At 45.5% G+C, this 16,764-nt stretch overlaps 1 protein-coding gene across 6 annotated transcripts in view; it reads right to left on the bottom strand.

Moving 5' to 3' along the window:
* LOC100010218 (casein kinase I-like) overlaps positions 1–15,747 on the bottom strand; it is a 347,880-nt gene extending 332,133 nt beyond the window's left edge. For 2 of the 6 annotated variants that reach the window (XM_056809244.1, XM_056809255.1), the window contains exon 1: positions 14,995–15,398. The gene's annotated coding sequence lies outside the window, so the exon portion shown is untranslated. Of the gene's footprint in view, positions 1–14,994 lie in introns of all 6 variants that reach the window. The other 4 variants (XM_056809247.1, XM_056809241.1, XM_056809259.1 and 1 more) reach the window with 4 other exon arrangements.
* Between the last annotated feature and the right edge of the window lie 1,017 nt (positions 15,748–16,764).

Below are 16,764 nucleotides of genomic sequence, written 5' to 3'. Positions count from 1 at the left end.
TCTGACACTTACTAGCTGTGTGACCCTGGACAAGTCACTTCACCCAGTTTGCCTCAGTTTCCTCATCTAGAAAATGAGCCAGAGAAGGAAAGAGCAAACCCCTCTGGGGTCTTTGGCAAGAAAATGCCAAACGGGGTCATGAAAAGTCAGACATGACTGAACGACTGAGCCACAACTGAACAACACAAACACACATATACTCTGTACATATACATTTTAAAGTATAGTAAAAACAAAAGCAAATAAAACAGAGGCTTCTGCCTCTGCTGAAAGACAGGTTCTTTGGTTGACTTACAACAAAGCCCCCCAAACCACATCAGAAGAAAACGTCCAGGATCCTCCACGAGAGAGAAGCACAGAAACTTGTTCTCTCATAGGGCTTCTGTTGAATGCTCCCTCTGCAGACCTCTGAGTGTCTTTTGCAAGGCTGAGCAAGTTTCTTTTTGGAGCAGCAGGTTTTTTCATGAACCACTGGATGCTAAATTGTGGGCAGCTTCTTGTAACTACCCAGTTCGTGCAGGGTCGGCTGTGTGCTGGGTCACCAAACAAGGTCATGTTTCAACGCAGCAAGTGACTGGGCAGAAGTGCTATAAATCAGGAGTTGTGGGGCCTTCTGGCAGAACCAACATGATCTCCTGTAATGGAGGACCATCCTCTTCCAGGCACACTAAACTGAAATAGGTCAAGTTTTGTGAACTATCTGGGAATTCCCACGTACAGTCTCTTCTCCCCAAAGTGATTCTCGAAGGCTCTTTCTCCAACTTGCCCAACACCAAAGATAACTAGATTCACCAAACGGACCACCCAGCAATCCAGCTACTATGCATGTCGGTTCAATTCTCTTCTCATACCTATGGAGATAATCACTATCTATGTATTCAGCTCTTGTCTCTCTTTTGAGTTCAGTTCTGTATCTTCATTTGCCCCTTTGACATGTTGAACAGGATGTTCCGTGGCCATCTCAAGAGCAACATGCCTCAAACAGAACTCATTATCTCCCCCACAACCCTCTCTTCTCCCCAGCTTCACTTTTACTAGGGAGGACGCCACCATCTTCCCAGGCTCTATATTCATGATCTCAATCTCCATCGACTCCCCACTCTCACTCCGGCCACATGGCCACAAATGACACATCTGCCCATCTCCAACTTTATGCCATCTCTCACATCTGGACTGTTCTGTCCACTCTGATAGCTGGCACCCTAGGTCAGGCCCTTTTCACCACACAGCTGGACGAGTGCAATAGCTTTCTAATGAATCTTCCTGCTTCCAGGCTCACCCAACTGCAATCCAAGGTTCAGCTGCCAAAGCAATTTTCCCAATCTGACCATGTTGCTATGGTGCTCAATCAATTTCAGTGACTCCTTTTACCTCTATGATCAAATATCAAATCCTCTGGCCATGAGAGTCCTTCACAAGCTGGATCCTTCTTCCATTTTTGCTCTTCTTATATTTATTGCCCCTCTATGCATTCTGCAACAAAGAGCCCTCCACTTCCCTTCTTCCTAACCTTGCATTGACTGGACCTCATACCTAGAGTACCCTTATGCCTCCTGAAATCTCTGGCATCCTTCCATTTTCAGTTCCGGTGCTGCCTTCTGAAAGGGGCTTTCTTGGTCCTTTCAGCCCTAAGTCTTTGCTGCTCATGTTAATTTCCCTCTACTATGTATGTAGCTTCTATGTACCTATTCATCTACATGTTGTTCCCACCCCCTAACCATTAAGCTCCTTGAAGACAAGGGTCATTCCTGCCTCTCTTTGTATTCCTAGTACATAGCACAGCATCCAGCTCTTACGTATGCAGTGAATAAATGCTCATCAATGGATTGTTACTTTGATTTGATTGTGAGGGAGAGGAAGACCTTCTCAACACATATGTGGAGAGAGCTCAACAGGAGCTATGTTAAAGTTAGGCTGAAATTTCCCAAAGAGAACTCTGGGTAAAGACGAAATGGAGTGATAAGTGATAATTTGTGGAGGAAGCCACCAAGCCTGAATGTAGTCCATTGAAGTTCAGCACTTGGGTTGTTGGGTCAAAGGAAACAGAAAAATGACAAATCAAGAATTTAGAGAAACATGATGTAGAACCACAATACGCTATCAAACACTAGTGCAACTAGCTTTGTTCAAACTTGAAAATTCAAGGTTTCCTTACATTGGTGGCACATGCAAATATATCTCAAGGCTCTACCCTCGGTCCTCTTCTATCTAATCTCTCACTTTATAACCTCATATGCTCCCCTCGCCCCTGCCGTTTTAATTATTCCTGTACTGAATAGTCTCTTTACCAAGCCTCAGTCTGGCACCATCAATTGCCTATTGGATATTTCCAGTTGAATGTCCTGGAGGAATCTCCAATTCAACACGATAAAACAGAATTCCTTATCCTCCCCATCCCCTAAACCATTTGTCTTCCAAACTTCCCTGCTCCTGTTGAGAGGTCCACATTCCTCAGTCACCTACAGAGGCAATGTCAGTGTTGTCTTCAGATCCTCACCATCTCTCACCTCTAATCTTCACTGGCTAATCTTCTGGTCTCTTCCACCACAAGATCAGTCTAATCCATCCTCTTCTCTTTCCTCACATGGCCACCACTAATTCAGGCCCTCATCACCTTTCATCTTGACTTTCATAAGAGATGATTATAATTGGTCTCCACACTTGAGGTCTCTTCCATCCATCCTCCACACAGCTACCAAAATGATTTTCTTTAAGTGCATGAGTGACCACATCACCCTCTTACTCAATAAACATTAGAGTCTTCCTCTAACTCAACAAACATTAGTGTCTTCCTCTTGCCTCCATGATCAAATACGGGTCCTTTGGTTTGGCTTTTGAAACCCTTCATGGCCTAGTCCCAATTTTCCCCACTCTTTCTAGACTTCTTGCTGTTATTCCCCATACGTATTGCCAAGGTTGTCCCCCATGCCTGAAATACATTTCTACCTTACCTCTGCTTCTCAGTTTCCTGCAAAACTCAGTTGAGGAGCCACTGCCTACATGGAGTCTTTTGGGATGCCCAAACTAGTACCGCCACCACCTTGTATTTCTTTGATTGTTATTTGGTGTCTCTGTTTCACATGCTCCTCTCCCATACTCAACCCACACTAGAATACAAGTTCCCAGAGCTCCAGACCTTAGTTTCCTTTTGTCTTTTTCTCATCAGAGCCTAGTCTGGGATGCTGCCCTGTGCCTAATGAGGGCTTGTTGTTTGAAATGTCTATGATGCATAAAGTAAGTGAGTAATAGAATATCTGGAGAAATAAAAAAGTCACATTTTTAATGAAGAAGGCTTCTTGAAATGCTAGGAAAAGTAAGTGGGAGCTGGGGTGGGGAGAAGAACAAGAATTCTGCCACAAGAAACCATCCAATTGGACTATGCTGTTGTAATTAAAAGAACTGAAAAGTATCTGCTTCTTCATTTTTCCCCACTGCTAAAAACAACACTCTCTGCCTCTGTAGGACAGGATCTGCTCCTCAAGACCAAATAGCCAGCTTCTTCCTCAGGGACTGCCATGGAAGAAAATGCCAAAGACTACAGACCACCTCCATAGCTCCATGGAGTTGAGCAGGAACGACTGACTATATGTTTCTGGAGAAGTCCACAGTTCTTACCTTACCTTACCCGCTGCATCCCCCATCTAGGTTCTAACTCACCAAGGAGCATTACAAGTACAGGGGCACAGATGTGCCTGACTGAGATTCCAAGGCTTTCTTCCTTAGTGGTTCCCCAAGGGAAGCTAGCTCTCTATAGGTGGAGAAGCTGGTAGGAATGCCTTCTTGAAGAGAGCACATGCTCAAAGCCAAGGCCCTAGTGACCACAATTCTTAAGATAAACAAGGACTCAGTAAGCTGAGACTCAGAGGTCCATATTAACAATCAGATCATTGTGTTAATTACTTTTCTCTTCTTTTTCTTACCTTCTTACCTTCCTTTCTGTCTTAGTATCAAATCTAAGACAGAAGAGTGACAATGGCTAGGAAAATGGAGTTAAGGGATTTGCCAAAGGACACATAGCTAGGAAGTGACTGAGGCCAGATTTGAACTCAAGTCAAGGTCAGATGCTCTCTCCACTGTGCTATCTAGCTGCCCCTTAATAACTTTTCAGTGGAGTGTGAAAGTCTCCATTCCTTAACAAAATGCAAAGCACTTTGAAATCCAGGTTGTCAGTATTATGGATTTCTATACAGAGGACTGTTTATATTTGGAATCCCCTTCTTGATGGCTGGCAATCCATCCAACCAATATCTAGGGTACCAAAAGGAGCTCTTGAGTGCCAAGCTGGAAATGACCTCATAAGGTTCTATCTGCTCTGATCTTCTTATTTTGGAGGAATTCCAGGGATATTAAGTGATTTGCCCAAAAAGCAGGCCCGAAATTTGAACCCAAGCCCTTGGACTCCAAGGCCTAGTGGTTCTTCTACACCACAGCTGCTATAGATCTTGTTCTGGTGACAAATGGAGCATGATGAAGAGTAAAGAGCTCTGTGATCTAATCTCTTGATTTTCCCAATAACTTACTGTGTGTATATGACCTTGGGAAAGTCACTTCCTCTCCCTGGGCCTCATTTTCCTTATCTGTATAATAATAATTTTAAAATCTGGCTCCTGGTGTTGTTATGAGGCTTGAAGGACATCATGTCTGTAAAAAACAGCTGGCAAATTTGTGAGTCCTCTGTTAATGTCAGTTGTTAATGTCTTCTCGTCAGGAAAATGAAGACGTTCCATGAAAAAGTTCCTTGAAAGGCCCTTCTAGCTTCGAAACAGTGGGGTGCTATGGCTGGGATCCTACGATCCTAAGAAATGTGGGCACAATTACCCTGTTTCCCAGATACAAGTGGATGACACATGAAAGAAAGAGGAACCTCTTCCATTTGACCTTCGTCCCCCTCTCTCCACTCACATGGTCATTACCTTAGTTCAGGCCCTTATCACCTTGGTCCTGGACAAGGGGAACAGTCTCCAAATTAGGCTTTCTGCCTCCGGTCTCCCCTCTCTTCACAAATTTGCTAAAATGATTTTTTAAAATCTGGGTGTGACCACGTCCCTCTTTGGGTCTCAAGTTTTTGTGGTTCCCTGTGATACCAATAACTCAAAATGAACTCTTCTGTGTAGGACACTGACGCATTAAAACAATAGAAGATGATCCTTAAGGAGGGTCAAAACCTCTGAACAGGTGGAGGCCTGCTGGCATGGGACCCTGCACACAATGCCCAGACTTAGCTGTCAAGGCAGTCAGGGTCAATTGGTTCTTCCTCTCTTTTTTCATTCTATATGACAAGGGATGGTTTTCTAAGTAGTAGACTATGTTCTTCAGTGAAAGTGAGGCTTACAAAATAGCCAAAATAGGAGCTTCACTCTAGAATACAATGCCAACTCCTTGGCTTGGCATTGAAGGTCCTCTCCAGTCTTGTTTTTTGTTAAACCTTTACCTTCCATCTTAGAATCGACACTAAATATCAGTCCCAGGGCAGAAGAGCAATAAGGGCTAAGCAACTGGGTTTAAGTGACTTGCCCAGGGTGACACAGCTAGGAAGTATGTGAGGCCAGATTTGAATGGAGGACCTCTAGGCCTTGGAGCTCTATGCACTGAGCCATCTAGCTGTCTCTCCAGTCTTGTTCTAACCTTGACTTCCAAACTGATCTTCTATCATATCTTCTCACACCCATTCACTCAATGTTCCAACCCAAATGGTCTAGACACTCGCTATTTTTGGAAACAATATTCTCCCGTCTCTGTCCCTTGCTTTGCATAAGCCGTTGCCCATGTCTGAAACCCTCATCCTTGCTGCCTTGTTCAATCTCTTGCTCCACTCAAGACAGCTCAAGCGAGTCTTGTTGTATGAGGTCTTTCCCGATACCCCTTGGAAAATGTGACTTTGTTTCCATTTTGTACTGCCTCCTCTGTATACATAGAGTACAAGCTCCTTGGAGCAGAGAGCCAGTTTTGTTTTGTTCTTTGGCTCATAGCACCAAGCACAGTGCTGGACACCAAGGAGATGCTTAAAGAGTCTTCTAGAATTGAACTGAAGAGTCTCTCTTTGACATGTGGACTTCCCGCTCAGCCTTTCCCTGGCTGGTCCCACACTTTCTCAACATTCTGCATTGCATCTGCTAATGTCATGAACAAGAATATTGCACAACCCTCGAGACCTCTATGAACCAGACTCTGCAGCAGTCCCAGGCTCGACACAACCACTGATGCCACCAAAGCCTCCCATTGTTGATGACACTGCAAAGACTGTCTTTTCCACCACATCCAAGAACAAGAAGCAGGGCAAACAAGAGAAGAATACATGGACCCCAAAATGCCACATCCCACAGGCCTTCACTAGCTGATGCTACTTATTACTCATGAAACGGCCTCCCCACTGCAGCCGTGGGGATGGGGAAGAGTTCTCCTCAATGATGGCTGTTCTCTGAGACCTCTTGGAGAGGAACAAGCCAAAATGACATTTGTATGGCCACTGATGTAAACAACCTTATTTGATCCTCACAATAGTCCTAGGAGGCAAATGCCACAGAGGTGGTTAAAATTACTATCTCTGTTTTCTAGATGCAAATTAAAGGGGTGGGATTTGAACCTGTGTCTCTTGGTGTCTGAGTCTGGCACTCTATCGACTACACCATGCTCTTTCTAACACTGGAGTGACTCTTTGCAGCAGAGAAAAATATCTGCATTTGAGGCCCAAGCCTTCCAGTGAGCCTCCCCTCAAGTATATGTAGAATTGAAAGTTTCCCTGGAAGCGAGTAAAAAGTAAACTCTGATTTCCCCCCAATTGGAGGAGACTAGAGATAAGAGGAGAGAAACCCTAGAGTCCTTCCAAAAAAATGCAGGTCTATGGAGATGTAGAACAAGGGATATTTTCTCCTGGCAGGGGCGAGAAAAGATGGAGGGAAGAATGGTGGGTGGAGGGAAGGAGGTGGAGGGCAGCAATTCAACAAGGGGCCTAAGGGATATGCTATCCCCATTCCGTCTGCCAGGGCCTACCTTCCCCCTCAATCTCCACGGCAAGGTAACTAGGCTAGAGTGTCAGAGGGCTGAGAGGCACAGAGATTGGCACACCTGTCAGGGGGCCATCACAAGGAGGAAGTGCACATCACCTGGATGGTGGTTCCTTGGGAAGAACCCAGCTGCCTAGCCCTTGGGTTGGCTCCATGGGTATCAGACCATGACAGCCTCCATATTGACATGGAACTTTCATGAGCTACATGAAAATATCATACACTGCATGGAAAACAAGAAGAGTCAACCAACTTGTCTTCGCACTCCAAAGAGGTGAGAAAGAAACCATGAAGGCCCCAAGATCAGACTTGGAGAAGCAGAGCTGTCCTGCCTTTGCTCCTGCAGTGATTTCTGACTGACGGCCAGTAAGCCCATTGGTGGAATCATGGGTAAACACTCTGGAAGAGGAGCAGAGGGGCCAGAAGAAAGTGGTGGATTACGAGAGCACCCAGGTCTGGGCAGAGAGGGGAGCAAATGTCTATAGTGAGGGCCCTTTGGCAAACAGCACTCCATCCACGGGCCTGCAGTGGGGAAAGGGAGACAGGACTAGCAAAATCAATCTCATCTGGTGGCTGCTGCCACTGACTGACAGCCACTATAACTCTGCTCCCCAAGTACCAATTGGGGGGAGATGTAAAACCTGGTGGCTGGCATTGATTTGGCAGGGAAATATGCCTTCCTTTTGCTGAGCACGGTGAGCTCAGGTGCACTGCTGACATAAACAGCAATCACAGAGTTAGCCTGGGAACAGGCTAGCTGAGCAGGGGACTGTTCTCCCTTGAGAGGCCAGGAGGACAGTGTTCAGGGACAAGTGGCTTCCCAGGACTCTGCGTGGCCACTGGACAGGGAGTGAAGCACGTGGCATCTGGGGTACACGCAAGCTTGCTCTCCAGGTACAAGGATCAGGCCTCACACGAGACACATAGAAACTTGGCCACCTGCACTGGCTTTTTCTGGAGGTCGATTCCCATTAGGAGGGTATTCACTTGGAGCTGTTTCTCCAGAAGGAGAGGTGGGCAAAAAGCTTGCAGTTGGGAAGAGCTGGATTCAAATCCTGCTTCTGACTAGACTGACTATGTTACCCTGGGCAAGTCACTGAACAGATGAGTGCCCGAAGCAATTCTCAGAGAAAGCTGAATAACCTTGTCTGTAGAGTGCTAGACCTGGAGTCATTACAATCAGAATTTGAATCAGAACTCAGATTTACTAGCTAGGTGGCTGTGTGCCTCAGTTTCCTCATCTGTAAAATGGGGATAATAATAACAATAATAATGATGCTGTAATTTCTAGCTTTTCTATCTATTACAAAAGGCTTATTTTCCTTTTCCTTTTCTCTTGATAAAGGATCCAGATTCATATTCTATGTTCATCTCTCATATATACCCTCTTTTCTCCTCTGATGCTGCTACCAGCCCTGTTCAGACTCACATTGCTTCCATTTTGAACTACTATGACAGCCAGCTGGCTGGCCTCCCTGCCTCAAGTCTCTCCCCACTCCAGTCCATCCTAACACACAGGTCTGATCATGTCACGCACACCTCTTCCACTCCCCACTCAATGAACTGCAATGACTCCCTATTACCTTCAAGACAAACTACAAAATCCTCCTTCTGGCATTCGAAGTCCTGCACAAGCAGGCCCCCTCCTACCTTTCAAGTCTTCTTCTAATTCAATCCCCTCCAGTGTTCTGTGCAATCCACTGATTCTGTATGAAGTTGTTTCCCAATCCTCCTCAGTCTTACTACCTTCCCTCTGTGGATTCCCTCCACCTTACTGTGTCCATCTCAGGTCCCAGCTTAGACAGGAGGCCATTCCCATTACCCCAAATTCTAGTGCCTTCCCTCAGTTGACGGCTTCCAATTTAGCCAGTCTAGAGCTAGTTTGTACTTAGTCCTTTGCAAGTTGTCTTCCCCCGTTAGCTGGTGAGTTCCTTGAGGCCAGGGGCTGGTTTCTTTTGTTAGCTTGTTTGGATTTTTGGCCTCACTGTCTCTCCAGTCACTTGACATAGTGCCTGGCACCTATGAGGCACTAAATAAATGCCAGCGGACTGACCGACTAACCTACCCACCAGGGTTGTTGTAAGGATAAAATGAAATCCATTGCCTAAATCCTAGTTATTAGTCTTCTTATAAACTACAGGTAAGATCACTGCTGTCTACCCCAATGGGAGACACAAAGACAAAGACAAAGAAACCCAAGTTGTTTTGCAATAGCTAAAGGAATAACCACTGGATAAGACTCAGGGTTCAACTATCAAGAAGGACCTTCCAGCTCTGATGCCATGGTTCTGCGAACGCTTCATCACTACCTACTAGCAGAAACATCAAATGGATACATGATTGAAATATAAAAGATGGCATCACTAAAAAGTCTTTCAAGGAAAATGGGAAGAGGCACCTCACATAGCTATGGCTAGGGGGATGATTCTTTTTTTTTAATGTATGTATTTAATTAATTAATTTAGAATATTTTTTCATGGTTCCATGTTTCGTGTTCTTTCCCTCTCCTCTCCCGTAGCCAACGAGCAGTTCCACTGCGTTTTACGTGTGTCATTGATCAAGACCTATTTCCATATTATTAATATTTGCAGTAGAGTGATCACTTAGAGTCTAGATCCTGGGGGAATGATTCTTAACCAAACAAGAGGCAGAGATCACACTACCTAAAACACTAGTTCAGCTACATGAAATCAAAAGCTTTTGCAATAACAAAACCAATGCAGCTAGTATAAAAAGGAAATCCATTAAGTAGGAAAAATACTTTGCCTCATTTTTTTCTGACAAAGGTCGAATATCTAAACTATATAAGGAAGAAATGCAAACATATAAAACCAAATACCATTTCCTAGTGACTAAGTGATCAACGACAGGAATAAACAATGTTCAGAAGAAAAACTACATATTATTAAGAAACATATAAAATTGTTTCAAAGCACTCATAATCAGAAAAACTAAAATTAAAACAATTCTGAAGTTTTACTTCATACTCTGCAAAACAGCAAAGATGATAAAATGAAATGGTTAATAATGGAAATGTTACAAGATGACAATGCCACTAATACTCTTAGAGCTGTGAAAAATGCCAATACTTTGAAAAGAAAATTGGAATCAGGGGCAGCTGGGTGGCCCAATGGATTGAGAGCCAGGTCTAGAGACAGGAGGTCTTGGGTTCAACTCTGGTCCCAGAAACTTCCTAGGTGTAACCCTGGGCAAGTCACTTAACCTCCATTGCCTAGCCCTTACCACTCTTCTGCCTTGGAACCAATACACAGTATTGATTCCAAGATGGAAGGTCAGGTTTTTTTTAAGAAAATTGAAATTATGCAAAAAAGAGCAAAGTGTCAAAAAGGATCAAGCTGGAAATGAATTTAAAAGTCTTTGATACAGCTCTGCCATTTTACATATGAGGAAAATGAGGCTCAGAGACATTAGATGACTTTACCAAGGTCACATAGCTATTAAGTGGGCAGTGCTTGGATTTGAATCCAGGTCCTTTGATACTAAATACACCATTTGTACTCTGGTGCCTCCAGACCCTTTGTCTTTGATCCCAGTGTTAGACATATAACGAAAGAAAGAAAGAAAGAAAGAAAGAAAGAAAGAAAGAAAGAAAGAAAGAAAGAAAGAAAGAAAGAAAGAAAGAAAGAAAGAAAGAAAGAAAGAAAGAAAGAAAGAAAGAAAGAAAGAAAGAAAGAAAGGAAGGAAGGAAGGAAGGAAGGAAGGAAGGAAGGAAGGAAGGAAGGAAGGAAGGAAGGAAGGAAGGAAGGAAGGAAGGAAGGAAGGAAGGAAGGAAGGAAGGAAGGAAGGAAGGAAGGAAGGAAGGAAGGAAGTCTCCCAATAATAGCAAAACATCCACTGGAACACTTTTTGTGTTAGCTGAGAACTATCAACAAAGGAGATGCCCATCAGCTGTGGAACAGCTAAACAAACCATAGAACAAGAATGTGATGAAATATTATTGTACTTTAAGAAAAAGTGAATATGAGGATCTCAGAGAAACAAGAGACTTGTATAAACTGTTGCAGAGAGAGGCAAGCTGAGTCAGGAAAACAAGTCAGAAAATGACCAGAACAACCTAAACAAAGAGGATCCTAATAACATGGCGTCCCCATTTAGCACCAGAGGAGGAGTGAGGAAATGGGTCCTTCCTTCTGCAGGTAAGGTGGAAAACTATGGGCGTGGAATGTTGCATCCATGTCAGATGTGACTGAGGTGTTGTTTGGTCTGTGATTGGCCGCGTATTTTTCTTCTTTGTTACAATGGCAGACTTCCCTATTACTACTGCTGTCTAGAACAGCAGCATCCTCCCAGGCCCTCAGGTTTCCCCCCAAAGAGTCATCCTGCACTCCTCACTGCCTCTCACTCCTCACCTTGGCGACATCTCTGGAATATGGCCCCTTCTCTCCTCCGACATGGCCAGCACTCTAGTGTAGACCTTCTCTTGCAGAATGAGTTCCTATTTCTCCTGTATATAGCTTGCTTTGTACATACTGATTTGCTTATCTGCCCACTAAATGGAGAGCTTCTTGAGGAGGAGAGCCATCTTTTGCCTCTTTCTGTATTCTTAGCGCTTAGCCCCATGCCTGGAATATGTCTGAAAAATGTCTAATGATTGAGCAACTCTTTTCATTGGACTGTGCCACCCCCCATTTAGGTCATATTATCCAATCCATAGCTAAATAAGGCCTCATCAAGGACCTCTGCCAGAATCGGGTCATCTAGCTTTCACTAGCCTAAAGACGACTAATGAGAAGGAACCCATCGTCTCCCTAGGCCACCAGGTCTCTATGGGGACAGCTCAGATTCCAGCCCTCCGCACAGTGCCTGACACAGAGAGGGCACTTAAATCCTGCAAATGGTTAGGCCTTTTTTTCCTCCTATTAAATCTAAATCTGCTTCTCAGCAACTTCTTCCTACCCCCTGCCTGCCCTCTTTGCTCCAAGTTCTATATTTTAGGTCCAAGGAAAACAAGTCTAGTCCCTCTTTCACATGGCAGCTATTCAAATACTTAAAGACAGCAATCATGCCCTGTGCCCCCTGTCCAGAGCTCTCGCTTCTTTAGGCCAAACATCTGTAGCTCCTTCAAGCGGCAGTTAATGGGAGAGTTTGCAAAGCCTGCACAATTTCATTTTCAACAAAACCCAATTTCCAGGCCCTTCACTATCCTCTTCACCTTCCTCAGAATGTTTTCCCTATTCATTAGTGAGTTGGAATCAGCAAGACCCTGAGTTCAAATCCTACCAAAGACAATGACCAGCTGTGTTGTGACTTTAGGACTAACCCATCTGAGCTTTAGCTTCCTCATTGGTAAAAGGAGACTATTACTAGCACCCACTTCATCAGGGCGTTGTAAGGATTAAACGAGATACCATACGCAAAGCACTTTGGACATCTTAAATTGCTATTATTACCATTAGCAATACCTTGGCAAAAAATGGTAGAATGGTAGAATGGAAATAGCACTGACACTGGAGTTCCCCTCTGATACTTATTGCCTTTGAGATCTTGGGCAAGTCATTTCAGCTCAATGGGCCTCAGTTTCTTCTGAGGTCCCTTCCAGCTCTAGTTCTACAGTGTCATGATTCTCGAAACAGAAATATAGTTATCCAGATGTAATCTGACTATGGCAAAGCACAAAAGGATTATCCTGGCCCTTTGTTCTTGCTGTTTCATTATTTTTCACCTGAGTCCCCATTTGGGTTTTCTTGGAAAGGATACTGGTGGTTTGCCACTTCCTCCTCCAATCCCAGGTCTAGACGCTTATTTGTTCTAGTCTAGAAATGTGACTTCATCAGTATATGCTACAGATTAAAAAAAATATATCCAACGCTCCAAGTAATATATTTTATAAGACTTATTAAATATCACTTGAGAGTAGAGGAAAGAAAAAAAACCCGTCAGCAAAGAGAGGTTTTCCCAGAGTGCACAGGCAGGAGAAGAGAGCGAGAGGGAGGAGTCACCAAAGTCACCAAAACTTATATACAAAAGTGATGGAGAAGGGAAAGGGATGCTGGGAAATAAAAAAGAATTCTGGGAGATGGAGTCCAAAGGTACAAGATTTTTTTCTAATTACACAATGCAGAATTTCCAGTGAGGACATTCCCAACACCAATGCAGACTGGCAACTGTCCTACAAGTTCCAGTGTGTTGCCAGGGCACTGACAGGTTAATTGACTAGCCAATAGTTAGGATGTGTCAGACATCCCAGTGTCCTGACTCCCAGGCTACTCCCACAACCACCATTTTTGTTGGCTTCCCCTGGTTCAGAACATTCTGCCTTTGTCAATCCAGCCTAAAGTCCCATTAGCTTCAGGGGCTGCCATGTTTCAGGTGATAAGTCGTATGGTATCATACCCTCAAGCCTTTTCAGATGAACTACTTCATGGAAGAAATCTGTTCCATGTTCTTTGGGGTTTGGAACCCAAGCACAAGATTTAGCATTTCTCTCCCCATTCATTCCCTGCTACTTGATAAAAAACAGAGTTCTCCCTGGCAGGTCCTTTTTGGATTCCAGCTCTTCCCTCACAAATGTTATCTCCATGTCCCAACTCTGTCCCATCCATGAATCCAATAAGGACACCGCCTGGGCCTACGGCCAAGTTATCAGCAGTCTGGTGACGGTAGGAGGCAGAGCTTGAGGCGGCAGTCAAAAACTAGCAATGAAGCCTGGGATTTAGGAACAGGATTCTATTATTCCCCAGGAGGCCTTAGGGAAGCAAGAAAAGACTCTAGCCTGAGAAAAGCTAGGGTACAAAGCAGTAAACCAAGATGGGGATGAGCAAGGTGGGGCTCAGGGTGCTAGGCAGGGGCCTAAAGAAAAGGGCAAGAGCTCATTAGTTACTAGGATCAGGGACTTGCATAGCAAGGCAGCCAAGGTTATCCTAAGGCCCTGATACTTCTTGGTACCTGAAATGGATGGGCCCCACCTCCAGCGACTAAAGGAGGTGGAGGAACAAAGGACCAACAGGCACAGTATATACACCCTACCAATCTCCATGACTTTGGTCCCAAGACTTCATTCCACGGCACCTATTGCTTTTCTCTGTTCTGGATCTGGTTACGGTAGTATATTAGACCGGGTTCTAAGTTAACGGAATTGGAGGGAGGGGGACAAGAGCGTTTTCAAGAGGCGGATTCTTGAACCGAGTAATAATGACTCACGGTGGGCCGCTTGGTCTCACGTGGAGAAAAGCCCACTAGAGTGGCTCAGAGAAATGAAAAGGCCCCCAAAGCTGAGCAAATCAAATGCATTTCCCTTCTAGGTCACCAAGAGCCCTGGGACTTTCCTGCTCCAGACAGGTATTTGTGCAGCACACAGAAACATGTGAAGGAGCCCTGCCAGACCCAGGGAAGATGAGGGCTGGCTGTCAGCTAGCATTAAGGCTCAGAGGGGCAAAGCCAAGAGGCAGGGGAAGCAGAGATGCCATTCGCTAGCCTGACTCTCCTGGACTCATCAGCCACACAGGAAGGGACTGGATTTTAATATCATGGTTTGGGTTCTGTTTGGGGGGAGGGGAGAGAAGGGGGGGTCAGGCAAAGACTAGAACAAAGAGCACAATATAGCCAACGATTACAATCATCTAAATAAGCACAACGGTACAAAGACTGCCAACCCCCAGTTAATGGCAAGGTCTGAGGGAAAGGAGGAGGAAACTCGCCACCTCCCTCTTCCCTCCTCCCTCCTCCCTTCTCCTACTTCCGTCTTCCATCTTCCCTCCTCCCAGCTCCCTCCTCCCAATTCCCTCACTAGAGAGGATGGATGGAGGCTCCAGGCACAGAAGGATGCCCACCCAGCCTGTCCAATGCTGCTACCTTGTTGGTTGGGTCTTGCTGACATTTGTGCTGTCACAAGGGATGTTTCAATGGGGGTGGGGATGGGAGGGTGGGGGGAGGGGTGCTGGGGAATGATTCTGAGAATTAAAAAAAAGGAAAGAGAGAAAGAAAGCGAAATTATCCATTGGGGAAGAAAACATGGGGAAGGATTCTTTACCTGCTCAGCTGCTAGAATGACATGTTTCCTGCTTTGGTTTGCTTTGGTTCCTTTCCTTATAATGGTTGGAGCCTGCCTGCTCAGGTTTATTAAATGTGCACTCCTAGTCCACCCAAAACAAAAAAGAAATCAAGTTCTGCTCAAAAGCTAGCCCATCTGAAAGCCTGTGAAATCCGGCCTCATTTAAGCCCTGGATGCAGCTGAGAAAATTGTGCTCTCCCTCCATCTCAGAGAATCCTGCAATTGGCCAGTGTTCGGAGAACAGCACTGCTGCCCTGGAGGCAGGGCTCTGGAAGAACACGGAGCCTTCCCGTCCAGCCTGCCTGCCTGCCTGCCTGCCTCTCCTTTAGGTCGGGAGTGCCAACAGGGAGCACTGAGCCCTGTTCCCACCACCACCACCCCTGCCAATGGGCTGCTAATCCCTCCAGATCTAATAGGAGTGGCCCTCTCAATACGGTGTCCATCAAGTGACAAGAATTTTCTCTTGTCAGTCTCAGAAATCCATCGCCTGCTCCGAGGCACGAGGAGGAGGAAGGGAGGCAGCAGCCAATGACTCGGACTCGGGCTTTTAAAAATGGAGAACAAACAGTCTTTGAGAGCAATTGTTTATGCTGCTTTTCAGCGGTGAAGAATTTTCTTACAACTGCTGAGCCATCTGTTAAAGGGAGGTCTTGCCCGTTCCAAAAGCTGAATTTCAAGCTAAAAAAAAAAATTCAATAAACAGCTTTTGTTTTGAAACCCCCAAACAACAAATACTCTAATAAATAACAGCTTGTGGGATTCTTGGGTCAAACACAGTAGGAAGGAGAAAAATCTTTCTTTTGAATATTGATTTCAACACGGGCGTCCAGAGAGAGGGGACGGCGCGTGCGCGCGCACATGCGCACACGCGCGCGCACACACGCTTCCCCCCTCTTTCAGTAGTACCATCTGGGGCTGCCATTGCTCTTAACCTTCAAGGACGCTGAGGACAGAATCTAAAGTACTGCCAGCTAGCCCTTGCGCTCCTCCCTGCAACTCAGAATTCGTCGCCCGCTCCCTCTGGCTAGTCAGGCGGGTCTAGAGGCCATCACCCTTAGAAACTGCCTCCGGGGCAGGTGGCCAGGGCAACTGCAAGCACCCAGCATGCACTGGGGTGAGAAAAGGAAACAAGGAGGGTTTGGGCCACTTCCCCGCCGCTGTCCCTTTGATTGATAGGTAGGCTACTAGTGCCAGACTGCTCGGAGAGGGGACTTCGTCCCGCCCGGCAGCGGCCTTGATGCCCTCTGAGGGCCCTGAGGGCTTCCGCCATTCCTTGACATCAGCTTAGGTCTCAGAGAAAATGCTCTGGGGAGTAAGTGCTTTGTGCTGGAGCTGCTGCGAGAACAGCCAGGAAAGCAGCACCAGTTTACTGTAAAAACAGTGTCCATTCAATCAAGCTGCAAAGCAACAGGTTTCTTTTGATTAACTGCCACAGATCAGGCCGGTTCTCCCCCAATCAAAATCCCATCTATTCCACCAAAGGTGAAGGCAGAGCCCAGATCCTGCCTGCAGCCTAGATGGCGACCTAGCACGGACCTGGAAGGTCATCTGGTCCGATTTCACTACATTTCTACATTAGAAACCAAGAGGGTGGCCAACGCCCTGTTTAAGAGGGCAGGGTCAAATTATGTAACCGTGGAAAATATTCTAAATTGATTCATTAGGGGCAAGCTGGGGGACTCACTGGATTCAGAGTCAGGCCCAGAGACCTGGGGTCCTGAGTTCAAATGTGACCACACACACTTCCTA

The sequence above is a fragment of the Monodelphis domestica genome, chromosome X (genome assembly GCF_027887165.1).
Source record: "Monodelphis domestica isolate mMonDom1 chromosome X, mMonDom1.pri, whole genome shotgun sequence".
Taxonomy (NCBI): Eukaryota; Metazoa; Chordata; class Mammalia; order Didelphimorphia; family Didelphidae; genus Monodelphis; species Monodelphis domestica.
This window is presented reverse-complemented; position numbering and strand designations above follow the sequence as displayed.